We start from the raw sequence: 23,618 nt of genomic DNA on the forward strand, positions 1-23,618 counted from the left end.
TGGAATTTGTTACAATCCAACTATAATTAACTGGTAAACGTGGAGAGCTTGAGGAGGAAAAAACAAGAGTTTTTGGTTATTGAGAAGGGCATTTAAATCATTTTCTATTAGTCAGAGAAAATCCTAGTCAAGGGGACAATGTTACAAGTTCAAAAGTATTAAGGATATTTCAAAGATTCTACAAAACTCTTACATGCTCCCTTGACCTCGTATTCTTAATAGGCTAATACAAAATGATACCCTCAGTTTTTAACTGGTTAAAATGAAATACTTTCACTTTCCAAAATTGGTTGTCTTCACCCACTTGACTAAAATCCTTTAGCCTTCTTCCACTTTTAAGATTAATCTACTTTAACCATGAAACCTAATGAAAAAGATAGGATTTTTTATTTTTGAAGTAGAAGATGTAAGATATATTTTCCTTTTTTTACAACGGATTAGTGGATTAGGGCTATGTTTGGATTGAGAGAAGTGGGGAGAAGAGAAATTGATTAAGAGAAGAGAAGTTCAATTTCTCTTCACCGTGTTTGGAACTTAGTATATAACTTTGGAATTTTAAAATATCTAAAAAGAGATCTTGGTGCAATTGGAATTATAAAATATTTTAAAAGGGTTTTTCTCCAATTCTCTCCACGGTTGGAGAAAAGGAAAATTAATCTTTTTTCTTTCTCTCCAATTCTTTTCACTTCTCTCCCTACTTAATAATTCAAACAAGAGAACTCGTGAGACTCATTTATTTTCTCTTCTCTCCATTTCTCTCAATCCAAACGCAGCGTAAGATAAGGTTATAAACAATGGATTGAAGATGAGGTTAAATAGGGGGTCTCTTGACTTATCTGTTACATGCTAGGAAATTTTCGTGAGATCAAGACTTGCAATCATAGGGATTATCCTGAAAGGGACGTGGGATACCCTACATTATCAAAAGAAAAGAGAGAGAGAGAGAGAGAGAGAGAGAGAGAGAGAGAGAGAGAGAGAGATATGGTTAAATAAATTAAAATTTAATTTACTACAAAGGTTGAATAACTTGAAAATAACTGATTTTAGGAAGAGTAATTAAGTGATTTTGGTTGCATATTGAAAATGATGGTATTTAACTTATTTGTTAGTTTAGAAAAACACGAGTAAAACATAAATTTGAATTATCTCAAATATTCATGAAAATGTACAGAAATTTTTTAATCACAAGGGGGAAGGGGGCGATCTATCCAATTTAAAAACGAAGGGATATTTACGCATAGGTGTCTAAATCACCCAAAATAATGAGGAGGCAATAACGTCAAATGAGACATGCCATCAATCTAGAAATCTCTGGTCGTATCTCAAATATTCACCAGAACATATAGGGATTCTTAAGCTCCTAAGATATATTTAGGGGGTGGGGGGACTCAACAACATCAAAGGGGCATGTCCTTAGTTTGGAAAAATAGGAGGTATATCAAACATACCAAAATATAGAGGGGTTGTAAATCACACAAAAAGTTGGACCCAATGGACTCTTTTTTTTTTTTTTTTTGTGGGAAGGTCTAAACATAAATTACAGCAAGCAAACAGTAAGGTCTTAACTATTTTTTCTATATAAGTTGGACACCAACATCTTGTCCTTCTTCTGACACCACATTTATTCCTATTTTTAATATACTTGTTCCTTCATGTCTTTTCGCTTCTTCCCTACTTCATCTTCCCTTCTCTTCGCTATTGTATCATCACTTCTTTCACTTTCCTCTTCATTTGTTTCCATTGTTTCTGCTTCTTTTTCACTATCTTTTTATGCTTTATTACTAGAAGTCCTGTATGCTATCTTCATTATCATCATCCTTCTCTCTTTTATCAGAAATTATTCCTTATTCATCATCATCCTCTTCTCCCTCTTCAGAATTTTTTCTTCATTTTTTTTTCTCCCTCCTCTGTTTCTTCCACTTCAGTCTCGGGAGTCACTTCCCATATATTTTCTTATTTGTCTTCTTCTTTTTCAGATGAAGTCTCTACATCGTCGGCCACTGCAACTTCTTCATTCACTACTAATGAAAAACTAAGCCAATTGAGTAATTGTTTTAAAAAAAATGAAACTCAAATTTTATTCAATAGCAACGTGAACTTAGGCAATGCAAGTGCAGTATTTAAAATAACATTACAATGATTCAGTTGTAAATCAAATAAAAAGAAATCCCATGAAATCTGATTCTGGTTTGAGTTGTTTGACAATCTGTTGTGCACTCCATTTGTTGCGTTGACATCTTGATAACAAGGGAAGTTGATAACAGAGAATCCCTCTTTATTAGGAATTTGCTGAACTACCATGTAGACTTAAATTCAAATTTGAACTTTCCGAATTTATAAGCTCAATTGGATTGTTATCAGGATATGAACATGTTGCCGTTAGAGCTCTAAGATCACACAACTTCTCTCTACTAATTGAGGCTAGATTGTGAGAGTCTTCACCCTTTTTTCTCCAAGAATCTCGTGCATCCTTATTTCTCCATTGACTCTCACAATTGTTGGTAGTGCCGAGCTGTGATAGGTTGCTAATAACCTCCCGCAAACTTTACTGGGGCTGGAGGCAAAGTTTGTTGCAGAAATATTGAAGAGCTTTTTTTGACATTGGTTTGGTGAAGAGGTCGACAACTTGATTATCAGAGGAGATATGTTGTGTGACAAGCAATCCACAGGCAACACGTTCACGCACAAAATGATAACCCAACTCGATATGTTTGCTTTGGGCATGGAATACTGAAATATGAAGTGCACTAAGGTTGTCGCAATAAAGTATGGGAGGTGATGACAATGTAATGCGAAGATCTTTAAGAATGAAGGTCATCCAAGTGAGTTCAACCGCTGTGTTATTGTGCAATATTCTGCTTCCGTGCTTGATCGGGAAATTGTATGTTGTTTCTTTGCACACCAAGAGATAAGGTTTTCTCCAAGGAATGTACAATAGCCAATAGTGGATCGTGTCGTTGTAGTGCAGCTTGCCCAATCTGCATCTGAGAAAGCAAACAGATCAAGTGTAGTGTGTGAAGAAAAATTTAATCCCATTTCAATTGTTCCTTTGACATATCGTAAAATATGTCGAACCATTTTTAAATGTGTCATTGTGGGAGCATGCATGAATGGAGATACATAATTAACACTAAATGAAAGATTAGGACAAGTGAGTGTAAGGTACTGTAAAGCTCCAACAAGTCCTCGATAGTAATTTGAGTCTTCCAAGAGAGTACCATTGGAATATATTTTTGTTTTAGCTTCAAGAGGTGTACTCATTGACTTACAGTCAACCATGTTTGAGCGTTCAAGTATCGTCAATGCATAATGTGACTGAGATAAATGAAGGCCACTTGTTGTTGACATTATTTCCATCCCAAGAAAGTGGTGAATAGGTCCTAAGTCTTTAATTGCAAACTCACTACTTAGCAACGTAATAAAATTTGAAACAAGTGTTGGAGTTGATCCTGTGAGCAGCATGTCATCTACATAAATGAGTAAAATCAATGAGCCATAGTCCAAATGAAAAACAAACAATGAAGGGTCAGCTAGATTACAAAAGAAACCATATTTAAGAAGAAATGCACTAAACCGATGAAACCAAGCACGTGGTGCTTGTTTTAGGCCATAGAGAGCTCTTTGTAGTTTGCAAATGTGTGTCGGATGTTGAGAGTCTACCATTCCTGGTGGTTGTTGCATGTATAGATCTTCATAAATTAAACCATGCAAGAAGGCATTTTTTACATCCAGTTGACGAATGGACCACTTTTGAACAAGAGCTATGGTAATTATCATGTGTATTGTCCTTGGTTTGATAACTGGAGAAAAAGTTTCTGTGTAGTCTACTCCATCAATTTGATGATACCCTTTTGCAACTAAACGTGCTTTGAGTCGATCTAAAGAACCATCTGGTTTGATTTTTGATTTAAACACCCATTTTGACCCAATGACATGCATGCTTGGTGTTCGAGGAACCAGTTGTCTCATTTTGATGTAGTGCAGCCAGCTCCTCGTCCATGGCTTCTTTCCAACCAGGATGTGCCAACACAATCTTAATATTGTCAGGTTCACGAGGTATATTAGCTGAGGTGATGGTGGTTAAGGCATACTTAGGATTTGGTTTTACCACACCTAGTTTAGACCGAGTGACCATGGAGTGGACCAATGGTGCTAAAGGACTAGGACTATGATGGGAGGACGTAGGTGTTTCACATACAATCTCTGGAGCTATTTCTTGGGCAGTCCCATGAGACTCTTGACATTCTTGTGATAAAACTATTTCGGGTGAATTATTGTTGTGAAGAGACTCATGAAATTCATTAATTTCTGCACTGGTCTGAGATTCAATAGAGGGGGATTGCTATGATGACTCTGACGGACTAGAATTTTGGAAAAAACTTAGTGGAGAACAAGTGTCAATTGGCAGCAAGGGACTTTCACATGGGGGTGAGGAAGAGTCCGAAGTTATACCTGTAGAAGAAGAAATGTTAGTATGTGTTAACCAAGAATCAAAAATACTAATTTCTTGTGGTTGATTTGCTATCATGCAGGATTTGTTGATAGGCTTATATGGAAAAATTAATTCATCAAAGACAACATGACGAGAGATGAAAAACTTTTTACTTGATGGATGATAACACTTATAAGCCTTATGTTTTTCACTGTACCCTATTTAAATGTGACAGAAGTGTTTTTGGATCAAATTTGTGTTTTTGTATATTCCAAGTGTAGGGAAAACACTTAGACCCAAATGCTTGGAGTGAGGAATAATCTGGATGTGTCCCATGAAGAGCAAAATATGGTGTTTCAAAGTTGAGAGCAGATGAAGGTAGGCGATTCATAAGATACACAGCTGTGGTGAAAGCCTCTATCCATAAGAATAAGGGTGCACCACAATGAAATAACATAGTCATTCCTAATTCTCTTATAGTCCTATGGCGCCTCTCAACTATACCAGTTTGCTCAGGGGTATATGGGGATGATACTTGATGAACAATAAGATACACAGCTGTGGTGAAAGCCTCTATCCATAAGAATAAGGGTGCACCACAATGAAATAACATAGTCACTCCTAATTCTCTTATAGTCCTATGGCGCCTCTCAACTATACCAGTTTGCTCAGGGGTATATGGGGATGATACTTGATGAACAACGCCTGTAGAAAGAAAATGAGTCGACAGTTTTGAATTGATGAACTCACCACCTCCGTCACAATGAAAAGTTTTAATTTGCTTGTTAAACTGTCTTACAACATATTTCTCAAAAGCTAAGTATGCATTAAACAAATCAGATTTGTTGCGCAAGGGAATAATCCACGTATACTTAGAAAAATCATCAACCAAACAAGCATAATATTTAAATTTTTCAATGGATAAAACGGGTGCAGGTCCCCACAAATCACAATGAATTTTTTCAAAGACACTAGTACTAGAATGTTCTGAACAAGAAAAAGGTAAATGACTAAATTTTCCTAGTTGACAACTATCACAAAGATGTTGAAATTTTGTTGTCCCTACGACATCAATAAGTCCTTTATTTTTTAGCATTTGTACAGCTGAAGACTGTGGGTGGCCTAGGCGTTGATGCCAAACTTCTGCAGTGCCTGATTTGAAGCGATGTGAGAAATATAACTCTGGTGAAGTGGGTAGGACATAGAGATCACCCTTGTGTTTCCCTCTTATCGTTGCCTGACCTGTTTCCCGTTCCTTAACACAAAAATCAACATTAAAAAATTCACAATTAACAGGAAATTGTTTAGTTAATTGGCTTACTGAAAGTAAATTTTTTGTTAAGTTAGGAACCAATAGAACACCATTGAGAGGTAAGGCAGAGACACCTTTTGTTTTATACAAGAATCACCAATTGCAAGAATTGGCATGGAAGACCCATCTCCAATTAGCACGGAGTCAGCACCAGAGTATTTACAAAGGTTAGTTAGCATACCTGGCTTACTTGTCATATGGTTCGAGGCCCTAGTGTCCATTGTCCATTCGGTGTCAGCAATGGTGGTGTCCAAAGTGAGTGTTCCAAGTGCTTGTGGAATCTTATCTTGTTGAGCGGGTTTCTTTGGCACCCACCAGCTTATCTTAGCAACATGGCCCATCATCCCACAATATTGGCATTGTTGTTCACGGTACTTGTCCCTCTCTGTAGGTGTCATGCGACGCTCACCAGGTGGTGGAGGTCGACGTTGTGAGTTTGCTGAAGAAGAGTCCCTTTGCTGTTGAGCCTAGAATCCACGACCATTGGAAGTGAATTTTTGTGAAGATGCACGATAGCCTGAAGAGTTTGGCTGTGGGCGTTGCTGTTGCTGTCCGTAAAAAGCCATTTGATGAGTGAGAGAAGAAGCTGGGATGTCTATGTGGTTAGAGAACCAGTTGCGCCTTTGATCAAAGTTTTGGAGTTGGGAGACCAACTCGGAGTATGATGGCCTGGGGGGCTTCAACATGGTTGTTGTGAATGTTTCATAATGAGGACCAAGGCTAGTAAGAAGGCAGAAAACTTTTTCTTGGTCTGGTACATGCTTTCCAATGGCTGATAAATTGTCACAGAGACCTTTGAAGGTGCGAATATGTTCTGTGACTGTTGTGTTGTCTTCCTTTCGAAGATAGGTCACTTGTTGTCTCAGTGTGAACTCACGTTCTTTTGAGTCTTGTGCATATGCATTTTTGAGAGCCTCCCAAATGTGTCGAGACCAACGAGTCCGAGAGTTTCCTCAGAGAGTGTTCCAATGACCCACCCTCGACGGAGACGATCTGATTTCTGCCATGCTATAAAAGCATCTGTTAATTGTGATGTTAAATTTTCTGCATTTGTGTATTTGGTTGGAGCGGGATCTTCATTTGTGAGATGCCTGACTATTTCTTGACTCTCGGCAAGAGCCAATGCTTGCTCACACCACAATGGGTAATTGTTTGGGGTGAGTCAGAGGGTGATGAAGTTGCCAACATTGAGTGACAAGGTAGTCATGGTGAAAGAGATGAGCAGAAGTTAAGATGGAAGTTGAAGAGAAAAAAAATATAAAACAAAAAACAAACAAAGCCAAAGTGATGGGTTGCGCCTAGTGCTCACAATGGCTCTGATACCATAATGAAAATCTAAGTCAATTGAGTAATTGTTTTTAAAAAAAATGAAACTCAAATTTTACTCAATAGCAATGTGAACACTTAGGCAATACAAGTGTGAAAGCGCCCTCGATCCGCGGGGTGCGCGGATCCGCTTTTGACCCTTGAGGTTTAGGAGTCGCCACCTAGTTATTGTGGTCTAGGAACCAAACTGACTCTAAAATGGATAAACACTAATCTACTATAGAAAATCTGAATCCGGGGATCATGTTACGGGGTTGGAAGGTGTTAGGCACCAACCCCGCCCGACCAATGCCGGTATCTACTTATTCCAAATATAACTACATCGCTAATGACAAAACCTAGATTAAAAAATAATGAAAAATCTTACCTTCGATCTGTAAAAGTACTATTCCTTCAGATCTGGTGAAAATAGCTCCTTGTACCGTACTCCTTACTTTGTTCTGTCTCCGGATCTGATTTCTGATCTCCGAGGCAAGGTATCTCCTTCTTGGATCTGGATGCTTTGAATTTGTTGTGGATTTTTGGGATGTTTTTGAAAGGTTTGTAGGTGTTTTTTAGGCTAAAATCGGAGTAGGGGTGTTAGGGAAGGAGTTGGGGCTCCAAAATTAGGGTTTTGGGGAGGTTGTGGAGGCTTCTTCACCTACTTTTTCTAGGATTTTTTCTTTGATACGAAAATAGGGTGTGGAGGCTCCTATTTATAAAGTTTTTAGAAGCATTAGGGTTTGATTAGGGTTTCTTTTAGGGTTTCAATTAGGGTTTTGACTTAGTCTTTAAGGTTTTAGGGTTTTGACTTTAGTCTTATGAGATTGACTTGATTAGTTTAGATTAGGGTTTTGATTTAGGGTTTTGACCTTAGTCTTATGAGATTGACTTGATTAGTTTAGATTAGGGTTTTGATTTAGGATTTTGACCTTAGTCTTATGAGATTGACTCGATTAGTTTAGATTAGGGTTTTGATTTAGGATTTTGACTTTAGTCTTATGAGATTGACTTTAATACTTGACTCTAGTCTTACTTAATTGACTTTAATTTTGACTTTAGTCTTATTTGATTGACTTTAATATCTTGAATTTAGTCTTGCTTGATTGACTTTAAATTTTTGGAGAACCCCCCTCTATTATATCTTTGATTATTTGGACCCCCAAATGGAGGGGTCATTAAAGAAATATCTTGCGAACCATCAATAATTTTTCTTGAAAGCCTAATTGATCAATTTTTTTGGTTTAAATTTTATAATTAATTTTATTAATGTTTCACTTTACATTATTTAATGATTTATTTATTAATTTCAAAAATTTTAATTATTAAGATTGTGAAATTACCATTTTGCCCTCGGAGAGGATTTTTTACGTTTTAAGTCATGTTTCCATGTTCCAGGATGTTTTGGAATCAGTTTTTCGTAAGGAATTCAATGGGAATGTTGGTTTTTGTCATTTATGAAGTTTTTTTTGTATGAAATGGTCGTGAACTTTATGAGGGGTATTTTCGTAATTTTGTCGAATTCTGTTAAAATTGGTGAAATGATTTATTTGGTTCCGATTTGTTGTTTTATGTGTTTGAATGGGTTTTCCTAAGCGTAATGTAGGCTCTAGGGTTGTTTTGATGTTAGGGGTATTTTGGTAATTTGGTCAATTTTTAGTATTTTTATCGTGAAGCTTCTTTTTGATTTGCAAGATGATGATTTCTATGTTTCTGGAGTCGTATTTTCCTAGCATAGCGTGATTTCTAAGATTTTGTCAGTTCGAGATACCTCATCCGGATTTCTGAAACACATCTAGTAACAAAATAAAGCAATGGAATACACATCCATCATTGGGAATCATTGCGATCGGGTTGACGAGTTGATTAATCAGGCGAGTGCAAAAATGGGGTGTCTACAAAGTGCAGTATTTAAAATAACATTACAATGATTCAGTTGTAAATCAAATAAAAAGAAATCCCATGAAATCTGATTCTAGTTTGAGTTGTTTGACAATCTGTTGTGCACTCCATTTGTTGCATTGACAGCTTGATAACAGGGGAAGATGATAACAGAGAATCTCTCTTTATTAGGAATTTGCTGAACTACCATGCAGACTTAAATTCAAATTTGAACTTTCCGAATTTATAGGCTCAATTGGATTGTTATCTTGATCTGAACATGTTGCCGTTAGAGCTCCAAGATCACACAACTTCTCTCCACTAATTGAGACTAGATTGTGAGAGTCTTCACCCTTTTTTCTCCAAGAATCTCGTGCATCCTTATTTCTCCATTGACTCTCACAATTGTTGGTAGTGCCGAGCTGTGATAGGTTGCTAATACTTGCAACTTCGCTCAAAATTTATTATTCTTAAGGTAGTAAAATATGAGTTTTGCAATTCTATTTTACATAACTTAGCAATATTGAGATTCTTATACGTTATGTTTCTTCTTTTCACAAGGATACTCAATATTGCACCGTGTATGTGTGTGTGAGCTTGAGTGTGTTCTATCCCAAATATTTCTTATTTTGACTATTTTTCTATTCATCTCTTAGAGTCCATAATGTTGAAATAGTAATCAAATTCCCATTAAAATCATCTTTTCTTCTTAGTATGGAATAGACACCTAATTTATTCCCACAACTTTCGTATCTATCATTTTTCGAATGAACAAGAGGATTTACCTATTACTTCGATTACTTGTAATTATGGGACATTGTATTTCTTTTCTTTGGTCAACATATTTCTATGCTTACACCAACTAGCATTGTGGTTTTCCTATCTAGTTTTGTTCCTAAAGTAACGAGAACTAAAGCGTTATTTCATCCATCAGTTGTGATAATTCTTGTTTTCTCTTGATTCGATTTTCCATTCTTTTTTACAATGATTCTGGAGATGGTATATTCTTTTTGTTTCTTCTTTTGAGCAATGGTTTTGTTACTTGACTTTCAGTTGTTGTTTTTCTTTTTCTACCCCTTTCTTTCATTGTTTCTTCTCATTCTACCAAAGCCGCTTTCCCTTTTGTGGCATTTTCCTCCTCCTTAGTAATTTTTAAAATACTGCTTCAATTGGGACAATTTATATTGTTGGTTCTCTTCCTACAAATGTTCTAATGATGCATATTTCCCTTCTTCAAGCCAACTTAAACATACCATATGGTTCTCCTGAGGATAATCTTGACTTGTTCCTTCTCTTGAGGTCGGTCCCACAATTGAGCGACTTTAGCTCTCCATCGAGCAATGAACTCAGTGAAAGTTTCCCCGGGTTTCTGTTTAGTAGTTTCTAGATCTCTTCTTGTAAGTTCAATATCCGTGTTGAATGAATACCGACCAATAAACTCCTTCATCAATTCATGCCATGTTCTTACTCGAGACGAGTCCAATAACATTAACCAGCGTAGGGCAGGACCTGTAAGGGTTCTTTGAAAAAGTTGATCCATCTGTTCTTCACTTAGACCCTGAGATTGCATTATGCCGACATAGACTTTTAAGTAAGTCCTAGGGCATCCAATACCATCAAACTTCTCCATATCTGGCATTGTGAACTTCTCTAGCAAACGGACCGTAGGAAACAAGGTCATTGTCCCTAATCCAAGAGTAAGATCATCGGGGTCTTTAATATTCTTCAAAGTAGTTTCAACCTGAGTTATTCGATGAGCTAGGACAGGATCGACGTGTAACTGATCATCTTCGTGATTTTCAACGAGGTCAAACACATCTTGAGGTTCTATAACTTTATCTTTTCCCTTTTCAATTTTTAGGGATTCGATTTGTGTTTGGACAGAAGCAATAATCTGGGCTTGAAAAGATTCTAAAATCTGACGGAGTGCAGCTTCATCCATGGTACTCGTTTCTTCTCGTGGCAAAGACTGACTACTTGGCAATGGTACTCTGGAAAGACGACTATTTTCACGGACCCAAAGTGGTACAGATGGAGGTTTAGAACATTTAGGACCAATTATCACCTGATTGGAAGTAAACCAAGGTTAACCATTGACTCTAAAGGTTTGACTCTTAACCACATGATTATGATATAGAATAGCCCAAGTCCAGTGGAAAATATCGAATCCAAATGCACTATAAGTCTATAATGACAAAAAAAGTGAGAAAGGTTAGACGCGGGTCTACCCTGATTGGGATTGAACCTTTGATCAGACAAATTAACTTGATCCTAAGATCGAATCTTTCTATACAAAGTAGTCTGGATCTTTAAAAGTGAAACCAATTAGTCCAACTGATTGGTATTGATCAGTTTGATCCATTTGTCAATTGGGCCAACTGGTTTAAGTGGTTCAAATTAATCGGTACATTTCACCGATTGGGTCGGACCGATATTGCGGGTTCTGTTTGATTATTCTGGATCGGTCCGCCCACTTACCTGTTGGTTGGATTGAATAAAGCAACCTGGGAACACCCATAGTCAGTGCGGGTCGTGACATACAAGGAAGGTTTCTAGATTCTAAGCTTACTACGTGCAATGCATTTTATCTGGCCACCCTTGCCCAAATACACCTATATACCTCTCGATACGTGTTGACTTGGTTTGATATACCGTATAGGTGATAATCTAAAACCTCAACTCATTTCTCTGAAGTTAAAAACAGCCAGTTTGATCTCTAGTTGAGAGGTGGCGCACGATGCTGAGCAAAGGCCCACTTAAATACCTCTCGTCTAGAATAGACATAGTCTATCCCCCTCGTACAGTAGGGTACAGCGGGGCAAAATCTTGCTTAGGCCCCGATTTTGACCAAGAAGTGCAATAGATATACTTAGATTATCTTTTACATACCTATGGGTATGAGTCAAGAGTTGGAGCTTTCATAAATGGTTTGGCATCCCACGAGGGGACCGACCACGTACTAGTACTACGTTGGCAATCGGGACATGTGACTGTGTGGCTCACAATAGGTCAAAGGCTCAGGTCGCTCCAGCCTGGGTGCATCAATATACCTCTCAGAATCACCTGATTAGACGGTATTGATGCCCCAGTTTGATATACCCTAAGGTACGTTATGATGTTTTCATGACATGCTTCCACCGTGATCGAGTTACCTTGAGCCATTCCTTGATCTGAGAGGACTTTAAATAGGACGAAACGTAGGCTTAGGCTAGGGTTGTGAAAGGATGTAAGGAAGGTAGAGTCTAGATTTATTGAGGGGTAGATTGGACACGGAGTTTGTCTGTTTTTATTTCAAAAATATGATCTATGTCTCCTCCCATCGTCACACGAACTTGTTTAGGTAGGAGATTTGGGTCGAGCTTGAGATCAGTCATTCGAGGTTTTTGACTTTCTGATTTTCTATTTTTTTTTGTACTTTTAGCCGTTCACAGTTTATCTTCATGCGGGTCAGGAGTATACTTTGGTATTTTTGTTTTGACTTTTGATTGCTTTTTTTTTTTTTTTTGATTCTCTTGATAGCGGTGACTTGCCCCAGTCCTGGGTTAAGAAATGAATGCGATGGCTCAAAAAGGCTTAACTAAGGGTAGATAGTTCAGGTAGTGGAAAGATGGCCTCTCTTCATTTCAAAGGATGACTTCAGGCGTAAAATTTTTTAACGGTGTCAGCATTGATTGGTTGCGGAAAGACTTCCCGTCCATCTCTGTGAGAATCAGCGCTCCTCTGGACAGTACCTTTTGGACGACGAATGGCCCCTCGTAATTTGGATGAAACTTTCCTTTCGCATCTTCTTGTATTGGTAGAATCTTTTTCAGAACTAGGTCTCCGGGTACGAACTATCGAGGTCGAACCTTCTTGTTATATGCACGTGCTATTCTCCGTTGATAAGTTTGCCCATAACAGATTGCTGAAAGTCGTTTCTCCTCTATTAAGTTTAACTGGTCGAACCGGGCTTGGACCCATTCTACCTCATCTAATTCAATTTCTTTTAAGATCCGAAGGGAGGGAATCTCGACCTCAACGGGTAGGACTGCTTCCATTCCATAAACCAATGAATAAGGCATTGCCCCAGTCGAAGTTCGGATTGACGTTCGATAAGCATGTAGGGCGAAGGGTAACATCTTGTGCCAATCCTTGTAAGTAACGGCCATTTTCTCGATGATCTTCTTGATGTTTTTGTTAGCGGCTTCAACTGCTCCATTCATGTTTGATCTATAAATAACTGAGTTGTGATGGGTGATCTGAAAGTCCTTGCACATCTTAGACATATCTTTGTTCTTAAGATTTTTGGCGTTATCGGTCACTATCCCGCTTGAGAGGCTGTACTGACATATGATGTTGTTCTTCACAAACTTCAAGACATTGCCCCTTGTAACATTGGCGTAAGATGCTGCTTCTACCCATTTTGTAAAGTAGTCGATGGCGATTAAGATGAAACGATGCCCATTGGAAGCTTGAGGATTGATCTGCCCGATGACATCCATGCCCCATAGTGAGAAAGGCCAGGGGGAAGTCATATTGTGCAATTCTGAAGGTGGCGCATTGATCTTGTTGGCATAGATTTGACACAAATGACACTTCCGAACATGTTGGTACCCGTCGCTCTCCATAGTCATCCAGTAGTAACCCATTCTCATAATCTTCTTTGCGAGCATATGTCCATTCATATGAGGTCCACAGATTCCTCCATGCACGGTCTCGATTAAGCGTTGAGCTTCTGTTTGTGTTACACACCTGAAGAGGAGCTCGTGATGCGACTTTTTGTATAAGACTCCACTACTCAAGAAGAATTTTCCTGCCAATCTCTGAATAGTCTTTCGATCAGTTGTTGTAGCATCGGGTAAAAAAGTTCGATCCTCTAAAAATGCCTTGATGTTGCGTACCATGGTTTTTCCTCAGGTTCTTCGATCTCCACAGGTAAGCAATATGCTGGCTCGTCTTGAATACCAATCTCAAGAGGGTCAACTATGGTATCTTCAGAGATTCTGATCATTGAGGCTAGAGTAGCCAATGCGTCTGCAAACTGGTTCTTAGCCCTCGGCATATAAGTGAATGAGATTCGGACGAAGTTTGAGCTTAGATCCTCGAGATACTCATGATACGGAACTAATCTCTACTCTCGGGTCTTCCATTCTCCCGTTGTCTAGTAGACTACTAGACTTGAGTCTCCGAATACATCTATTTCATCCACTTCGAGGTCGATCACTGCTTTCAACCCCACAATGCATGCTTCGTACTCGACTTCGTTGTTCGAACATTGGAACCTTAGTTTGATCGCAATAGGTATATGAGTCCCGTCTGGCTTGACCACGACTGCCCCAATTCCGTTTCCCTTTTGATTTACTATACAAACCCCTTAGAAACCTCCATGCATACATATTTAGATAACCATAGACACTACTAAACCTTAATTTATGATCCACAACTTTGTATTCATATCAACCAACCCATCCTTTTACGCTTCCAGAATTACCCAACACACGTATCCAACAAACTCCTCATTAGATATACTCTTGAAACATCTCCTGGTAAAATCTTCCAGTGTATCAATCCAAACAAGCATTTTAACTATTCATTTGGGAATGAAAGTGCATTATCAAATTCTACAACTGAGGGGTAAAATGGGGGGTAACATGTATATTACCTAGTAAAAAAGGAAACATAATAATGATTGTAGGATGAATGGATAGTCATACTAAAATCATATCATACGGGATTCATTATCAACGTATGTTCATAAATACATAAAGAAAATTCGTCACATTATAATGTTAATTATCGACAAATTCGATGTCCTGCCCCCTCTGACGGGCACGACCTGACAAGTCATTTTTTGGTAAAATATAATATAGTAGCGACTAATGGCCCAATTAAGGGGTAAATTAAAATCTAGACAAACTCTCCAAACAAGTACACCAAAATTTATCAGAGTGCAACTTTAAAAGATTTATATACATATGGATGGTAATATTTCAAAAGTATATGTACATTCAGAACTCAAAAAGATATATCCGGGATTTATAGAAACTTCAAAAGTAAATCCCCAAAAACTGACCCTCAACCTTGCTAACTTATATAACTAGTGTACTACTAATACTCTACTATAATCTACATTCTAAGGTTTACATTAATAGGCCCATCCTCTTCGGCCATATAGACATAACCAACCACCGTCTCATTATCTGGTAGCAACTCGAAACATCTCTTTGCAAAGTCCTCTAGTGCATCTATCCATGTCGACATCTTACTCACATGTGGATTGGATCAGGTAACACAAATCCTGCACTGAGTTGTAGAATGGGTGAGTAATAGGTATGTTATTCGGTAGAATATGATCATAATATGTTTGTAGAATGAATGAGTATCCATACTAAAATTATAACTTATGGGCTCTGTACACACCTAAATTTGACCGAGACCTCGATGCAAAATGGCCCAAAAATCAGAATGGGACATCAAAACCCAAACCTTCAAAAATTCTTTTCTTTTTCAATAAACAGCCCAAGGCCCTACTCACGTTGCCCATGAACCAAAAAATCCTCACCCCACCTCTACGCCTCTAAATCTATAACTATTCAACCCAACCCGTTATCATTCCTATTCAACCTACCACCCAAGCCCAACTAATCTACCCAACAACCCAAGCCCAACTAATCTATCGAAACCCAACCATCCTACCCAAGCCAAATGGATTCAAAACTCAACACCACACCCAATAACTCAAGCCCAACTAATCTACCACCCCCAACAATCCAAACCCAACATCACAACCAATCACCCATGACCATGACACATGTCACCACCTCAACTTACCTCCCTCATTAAATTACCCACCCCCATCACCTTTTCTTTAAAAAATTACATCAATCCATCACCTCTCTCCTAATCTACCATCATCATTCTCTACAAACTCATACATTCTCCATATCTCCCCCTAACCTACCATTATCATTCCCTATAAACCAATACCTCTCCCTAACCTACCATCACCATTCCCTACAAAACCACACCCCTTCTCTCAATTCAAACACTTATTCTCTCACATCAACTCATTTAAAACTCTAATCTCCATAAATCTTGAAACATGTCACCATTTTCCTCACCCTCCCAAAACCTAATCAATTATCCTCTTACACAACATATTCTTTTAATCAAAACCCACTCCCCTCAACTCACCAAACACTCAATTAATCTAACACCATTCATTTCATTCCACCTAACACTCAACCCAAATGGGTTGAAAGATCCAACCCATTTGGGTTACAAATAATCCATTTAACCTCCCTTACACAAATGCCCCTCCACCACCCTTAATTTACAAATACCTTCTTTCACAATCCTTAAACCATTCTATTTCATTTCATTTTTTCACCCAATCTACCCATAAAATAACTTCCAAATTCCTATAAAACCCCTCTCATTTTTAACTCACCAAACCTAATGAAAAATTAAGAAAAATACTTTCTCACTCTCAATCATCTACTCTCTACTCTCAACACATTACTAAACTCTCAATTCTCAACTCACTCTTAAGTCAAGCATCACTTTCAAAGTCAAACATCATCTTCTCTCAATCTTCCATCTTCTATTGAAGAAAAATCAAGCAAGACTCATCACTTTGAAGGTCAAAGAAGACCTTAAAACTTCAAGGTGGGTCAAAAGAATACACACCCTCCTTCTCTCTATCTACCATCTCTATATCCATCTTTTACTGTCTCCCTCATCTCTTTAATTTCTTTTTAGAAAACTTCTAAGATGTAATGTTCCCCTCATTTATCTTCGACAGATCGGACCACGGTTCGGTCGAAAGTATAAGGGTTGTAACCACCTTCAAAACAAATCGGTATTTAAACCCTTCAAATCATTTTTGACAATTGGCATTTGGGTTCTTCTCAACTCATGATAATGGACCTGTAATCATAACCAACACTTTCCAAACAACGTAGTTCCTAAGAGTAATGGTTTATATGGATCATCTCCTTTAATGGGATGATCCTATAATTGAGCTAAAAGCAAATCCCTACTAAAGGTACAAGTTATCGACATGTGGCACTTTATTTTATTTTATATTTTTCATCAAAAATAACCAAATTGAGTTGAGGTTACCACCACTTGTTGGGGAGAAAAGGGTGCCTAACACCTTTCCTTTTCTCCAATCGAGTCGCTTACCCCGATCTCAAGTTGATTAGTACCTTATCCGAATGAGAGTCATTAAACGCCAAGACACTTTTTCTAAAAATGTACATCGGGTGACCATTCAAACTTTTTTGCAAATATGAATGGTGGCGACTCCAAACCTTCGTAGAAGTGGTATTCGTAATCGAGAATCACGCATCTACAGCTTGGCGACTCTGCTGGGGAACATGTGTTCAACCCTCATGTGAACTCGGTTATTGTTGAAAAAAAAAACACATTTTTATTTGGTTTGCTAACATTGTTTGTGTTTATTGTTTAAGTTCTTTTTTATTTGCACATGACATGTTGTAATATTTACTTACTTCTGTTATTTTATTACATAATTGTAAGGGGGTCGATGATTAAAAAAAATGAATGAAAAAAATGCACAAGCCGCCCCACCCTCAATATATCTAGCCCTAATGCTAGTAGTTCTACGGTTTGAGATCATTATTTTAAGTGTCAAGGATGAACACATCAAATCCGATCACCAACCAATGACGTATATATTCCAGTATGCATTGAGGTTTGAAGATCGGGTAACTAGAAACCCACCTATTAGCCGCATGCATGTGCCCGATTAGATGATCTAGGACATAAGTTCTTAAGTACGTATCAACCCCTGAAACAAAGTTGTATTTGTTTAATTTTTGTTTTTTAGGTCTTGAAGCCCAAGTTGTAATCCCAAGAAGGCAAGTTGTATAGAATTAGGTGTATTTCTTTTTCTTTACTTATTCCCCTAGGTCAGAGGGGAAAATTTTGATTTTTTTAGTCATACATGTCATTAAAAAAACAAAAAAAATGAAAAAATGTATTTTTTTATTGGCTCAAGCCAAAAACCAGAGGTAATGTGCCTTTAGTTTGGACTAACAAACATAATAATAAAAAATTAAAGCATAAATTCGTACTGGTCTATGTTTCAAGCACGGATAGGTATAAAATACCTTTATCCATACTTGAAGTACAGATTTAAAAAAATAATAAATAAATAAATTTTTTTTGCTCATTTCGTTCGTAATATTAGTCTGGACAACTTTTGTTTTGGAGTTTTTTTTTTTTTTTTTTTGAATTTTAAGGTCACAAAATGCTTAAATAGATCGTTTTGTAATTAAGTTCAGGGCCTACCACTCGTCATCATTTTAAATAGGATTTTGACTCTCTTAAGTGTCAATTTACATTCCAAATTAAGTCCACCTATTCTCTACCGAGACCCAATGTGGCGCACTATCGATCACAACCAAGTCCATTATCATCCATTATCGAAGGTCAACTCGAATCGGGTTCATAACCCGTAACCACTCTGAACCGGTTCCACGACCCGTTCCCATCCAAATAGGGTCCACGACCTGTATCTACTTCAAATGGGTCTATGACCCATATCCATTCAAAATAATTCATGACCCATATCCACTTCAAATAGGGGTCAATGACCCATATCCATTTCAAATTGGGTCCACAACTCGTATCCACTTCAAATGGGTTCATGACTCATATTCATTCAAAATGGGTCAACGACCCATATTCACTTCAAATAGGGGTCGACGACTCATATCCATTTCAAGTTGGGTTCACGACCCATATCCACTTCCAAATAGGTTCATAACCCATATCCATTCAAAATGGGTCATCGACCCATATCCACTTCAAATAGGGGTCCATGACCCATATCCATTTCAAGTTGGGTCCACTACCCATATCAATTTCAAGTTGAGTCCACAACCCATATTCATCTTAAATGGGTCCACGACCCATATCCACTTCCAAATGGGTCCACAACCCATATCCATTTTCAAATGGGTCTACGACATATATCTACTTCAAATGGGTCCACGACCCATATCCATTTCAGATTTTGGTCTATGACCCATATCCGTTTCAAATAGGATCCACTACCCATATTTGATTTCAACCCAAATCATGATCCATATGTGATCCATCAAGGTTAACAATCAATCCAAATGAATCCAAATATTTTCCCACAAATTAGATTTGAAAAAAATTAATTAAATAATTAAAAAAATGAAAAATAAAAAATAAAAAAAATATTTAAAAGCACCAATTGCAATTCTTGATCAAAGTCGGTGCCTAAGAATGATCTTGTCCTATTGATACGAGGGGAATAGACTATGTAGCTTCGCGTTGACAAGCCACACTTTTTAAATTTACTTAATTAAATTTTCATTTTGGTTGCCATCCCTAATAATTATCGGATTTAATAAAACATCATGCATTTTCCTTTATAAATAAGTTAATAATACTTGGTCTTTTGTACTCACAAGTGGCCAAACGAAAAAAGTACAAACACCCTGAGAAATTTCTGTATTTTCTTCGATCATCATCAACTATGAGCAACTCAAAGGACTTACAACCTACGATAAATAAACTAGCTGAGGCTAATGCTATGATAGCAAGGTTGGTAGAAACAACGAAAAGGTAGGAAAGAATGTTGACGACCGTTTTAAGTAGTGTTAATTTTCTACAAGCACAAGCTGCTCAACAAACCACCCCACCTTCTATTATGCCAATATATCAGGGCCCTCCATTCTACATCTCACAAAATCACCCACCTCCAATGATCGTCCCAGACAATGAGTGTGACTTCAAGGTTCCCAAAGCTAAAAGTGCTACAGACGACAAAATGGCCTAGTATATCCAGTCTCTCTAAGAAGAAATGAGACGAATCAAAAGCACAAATACCCTAGGAGGGACCAGGTTCAGGGACCTTTGCTTCTACCCCAATGCATAACTACTGGCTAAGTTCAAGTGCCTGGAATTTGAAAATTAAAATGGGGTAGGGTGTTCTCTGTTACATCTGAAATTGTACTGTGGATTGATGTACCAATATGGCGAGGACGACAGATTGCTAGTACAGTTGTTCCAGATAAGTTTGACAGGGCCGACTCTTAAATGGTACTCGGGATTGGACCACTCGCTCATAAAAAAGTAACAATATCTAGCTGAAATGTTTTGGCACAATTACAGGTTCAACACAGATGTAGGGTTGGATCAAAATGCTATGGCACAGATGATGAGGAAACAAAGGAAAACGGTAAAGGAATACGCTTGAAGGTGGCGAAAGTCAACTTTCCAAGTACGGCTAGCAATGACAGAGTAAGAAATGAACACCACATTCATCTGGTAGGGCATACCACGGGCACTTTTTCCAATTTGGTTCAAGTAGCAGACCGGGTCGAGGACGAGATCCAAACTGGTCTAATATTTGACTTCACAGCTTTAAGTGCAGTAGTAGGAATATTAGCACAAAAGAAATCACTGCCTTTGGTCAAGAAAAAAGATAAGACTCAGGTCAACAATGTACAACCCAGCCAATTTCTCTTTATTTAGGCACTTGTTCAAAGACCATAGGCACCACAAGCTCCTTGGACGCCAGTACCTCGAGCTGCTTGGGTTCCAATGTCATAGAATCCCTTCCGGATGGTTCTTCCATAAGCCATGCCACCACAGCCAACACCACAATATGGACAGAACCAACAAGCAAGACCTAACCGAGTCAATAGAGTGTTCACTAAGTTATCGATGACATTGTCAGAACTACTTCCCATATTACTTCGGGGAGAATACCTCACTAAACGACCATCGAACCCAAAAGCTGTTAAAGAACTAGGGTACAATCCCAACCTATTATGTGAGTTCCATATGGGTGCACTAAGGCACTCCACTGATCAATGTTGGCAGGTGAAACACCAAGTACAAAATCTGATTGATCGAAAGGCCATCATATTAGATGGTCCAACAAACCAAACTCCACAACAAAACATTAATCAGAACCCTCTGCCTGCCCATAACAGAATAGGTAATGGACCCACAGTAAACATGATTGGAAGAGAAGAATCTGACATCAACTCTTCCGTGCTAATAGCTCCCATAGGATCAAAAGTCCGAGTCCACCTAACAAAAAAGTCGGCAATACCAACAGTTAATGCTCTCTCCCGATACACTAACAACTCCACCCCATTACCACTTAGAATATCTGGCCTAACCATCTATTCCAATGACCAACCCCTCGAGTTCCATTGTCTGACCTCTACTCATCATTCCACGCACATCTCAACTCTCAGAACTTATTTTCTCGTCCACCTTTTCACATACCATATGCTTCATCCTCACGACCACCACTAGTCATTTCTTACACCTTTTCAATTCCCACTTAAACTATTACCACTCCTTCATCAAAACCATTACCCCTCATCTTCCATGTAAAACTCGAACCACCCCCAATAACCATACACTCTCCCAAACCCTTCCTATATAGTTCCAACTAAGCAATCTCGTGGAGTTATGAAACGAGCATTGTCACTTCAACATGAGTGAAAACAATGAAGAAAGTTATGGTAGCAGATATTAGTCACATGACCAAGACTAGGATACGTCACAAGATACTGGAAAATGTACTAAGGGTTGAAGAAAAGAAGGAAGAAGTGATAGAAGAAGATGCAGAAAAGAGAAAAGAGAAAGGAAAAGATAAAATGTTTGAGGAAGATAGGCCAGGACAAGGAAAGGTAGAAAAGAAATAGGAACCTAAAATGACAGACAAAGAGGCTACAGACTTCATCAAACTCATTCGCAAGAGTGAATTCAATACAATAGAACATCTAAATAAGATTTCGGTACAAATCAATATCTTGAATCTCTTGTAAAATTCAGAGGAACATCAGAGGGTAATTTTAAAAGTCTTAAGTGAGTCACACGTACTGGCAACCACTTCACCTGCACAACTAGAGTAGACAGTAGGACAAATCATGGCTACCAACTCGATCGTCTTCACAGAAAATGAATTGATTTAGGAGGGATGCAGACATATTGAATCACTAAACATCATGGTTATGTGTAAAGGCATGATGGTCGCTAGAGTGTTAATCGACAACGACTTGGCCTTAAATGTATGTCCTTTGGAGACCATCCGCAAGCTGAATGCAGACAAGTCCCACGTCAAGCCCAACAATAAGCTAGTCCGAGGATTCGACAACTCAAGAAAAGATTCTCTTGGAGAAATTGATTTGCCAGTCATTATTGGCCCTTGTACTTTCGAAGTCACCTTTGAGTCATGAATATACCAGTAACGTTCAATCTTCTGTTAGGGAGGCCATCGATTCACATTACAAGGGTAGTACCATCTTCTTTATACTAGAGGGTCAAGTTCATAATAGGGCAGAACATGATATCGATTTTAGTAGTGAACTTAATCCCAACTGGCCGAACTCTGGATGTGTCATTCATAGATATGGAAATAACCAAAGACAAAGCAATATACCACTCTTACCAATTTACTACAATCAGCTAGGTCAAAAAAGAAAAGGAAAAAAGTGAAAGCAAAGTTGTCGAAGGCAAACTTGATGATTGGACGGATAAAGAAAGAAGCTGGCTACCGACCCAAGTAGGGTTTATGGCCAGAAGGAAAAGGCAAAACCACTCCAATCATTGCAAACAAACACACGCCTTATTTCGGTCTTTGCTTTATGTAGATACGTGGTTTCACGATTACGATGGCCACATCTACTAAGGTTTGGAGTCGCCACCATTCATATTGTAAGTGGGTATGAATAGTCACCCGATGTACATTTTTCAAAAAAGTGACATTTTTGGCACGTAGTGACTCACGATGGATAGGAACTAATCAGACCTTGAGATTCGAGGTAAGCGGCTCAATTGGAGAAAATGGAAGGTGTTAGGCACCCTTTTTTCCCCGCCAAGTGCCGGTAACCTCAAAGAACTCGGTCATTTTGATTAAAAAAATGTGAAAAATAAAATGTCACGTGTTGTGCATTTGTACCCTAAGTAGGGATTTACTTTTGGCTCGATCATAGGGTCATTTCATCGAAGGAGATGATCCTAAGAGACATGAGCCTTGGACATAATTCATATTTGAAGAGTATCGGCTAAGGTCATGGATCCATTCTCATGGGTTGAGAATGATCCAATTTCCAATGCCTTAAAATCATTTTTTGGGATAAAATCGATTTTATTTTTAAAAGGGATTACAACTCTTATACTTTCGACCAGACCGAAGTCTAGTCTACCGGAGATAAGAGTGGGGGACATTACATCTTAGAAGCCTTCTAAAATTAAAGAGAAGAAGGGGATAATAGAAGAGGGAAATGGAGAGGGTTAGAGAGAGAGAAGGGGGGGTGTTTTGTCGAACCCACCTTGAAGCTTCAATATTTCTTTTCTTCTTCTTCTTCAATGTCTTCTAAGGTCCTCAGTAAATGTGAGAGAGTGTTTTTCTTCTTGGAAGGTTGATGTGAGAATAGCGAGGAGGTGATTAGAGAATTCAAAATTTTTTTAGTGAGACTTGGTGTGGATTTAGTATGAGAGAATTGGTGAGATTTTTGTGTAGTGAGAATTGATAATAGTGTTTATAGTGGTTAACCCTTTTTGGGATGAGGATGGGGGTATTAATTGTTTGAAGATAGTTTGAGGAGTATAATGGGGTGAAGGGTCAGAAAAATGGATAATGGCATTGGTTTTAAGGATGGAGGATATGAAATTTGAGGTTAA

The 23,618-nt window shown here is 38.1% G+C and overlaps 1 long non-coding RNA gene across 1 annotated transcript; it reads right to left on the minus strand.

The window, feature by feature from the left end:
• Positions 1 to 4,458: 4,458 nt before the first annotated feature.
• LOC147393166 (uncharacterized) lies at positions 4,459 to 7,484 on the minus strand. The gene is made up of 2 exons (XR_015181930.1): positions 5,926 to 7,484; positions 4,459 to 5,687 (listed from the first exon to the last, which is right to left on the minus strand). It is a non-coding gene; the product is annotated as an uncharacterized LOC147393166 (long non-coding RNA).
• Between the last annotated feature and the right edge of the window lie 16,134 nt (positions 7,485 to 23,618).

The sequence above is a fragment of the Akebia trifoliata genome, chromosome 10 (assembly GCF_017979445.1).
Source record: "Akebia trifoliata isolate Shusen 1 chromosome 10, ASM1797944v1, whole genome shotgun sequence".
Lineage (NCBI taxonomy): Eukaryota > Viridiplantae > Streptophyta > Magnoliopsida > Ranunculales > Lardizabalaceae > Akebia > Akebia trifoliata.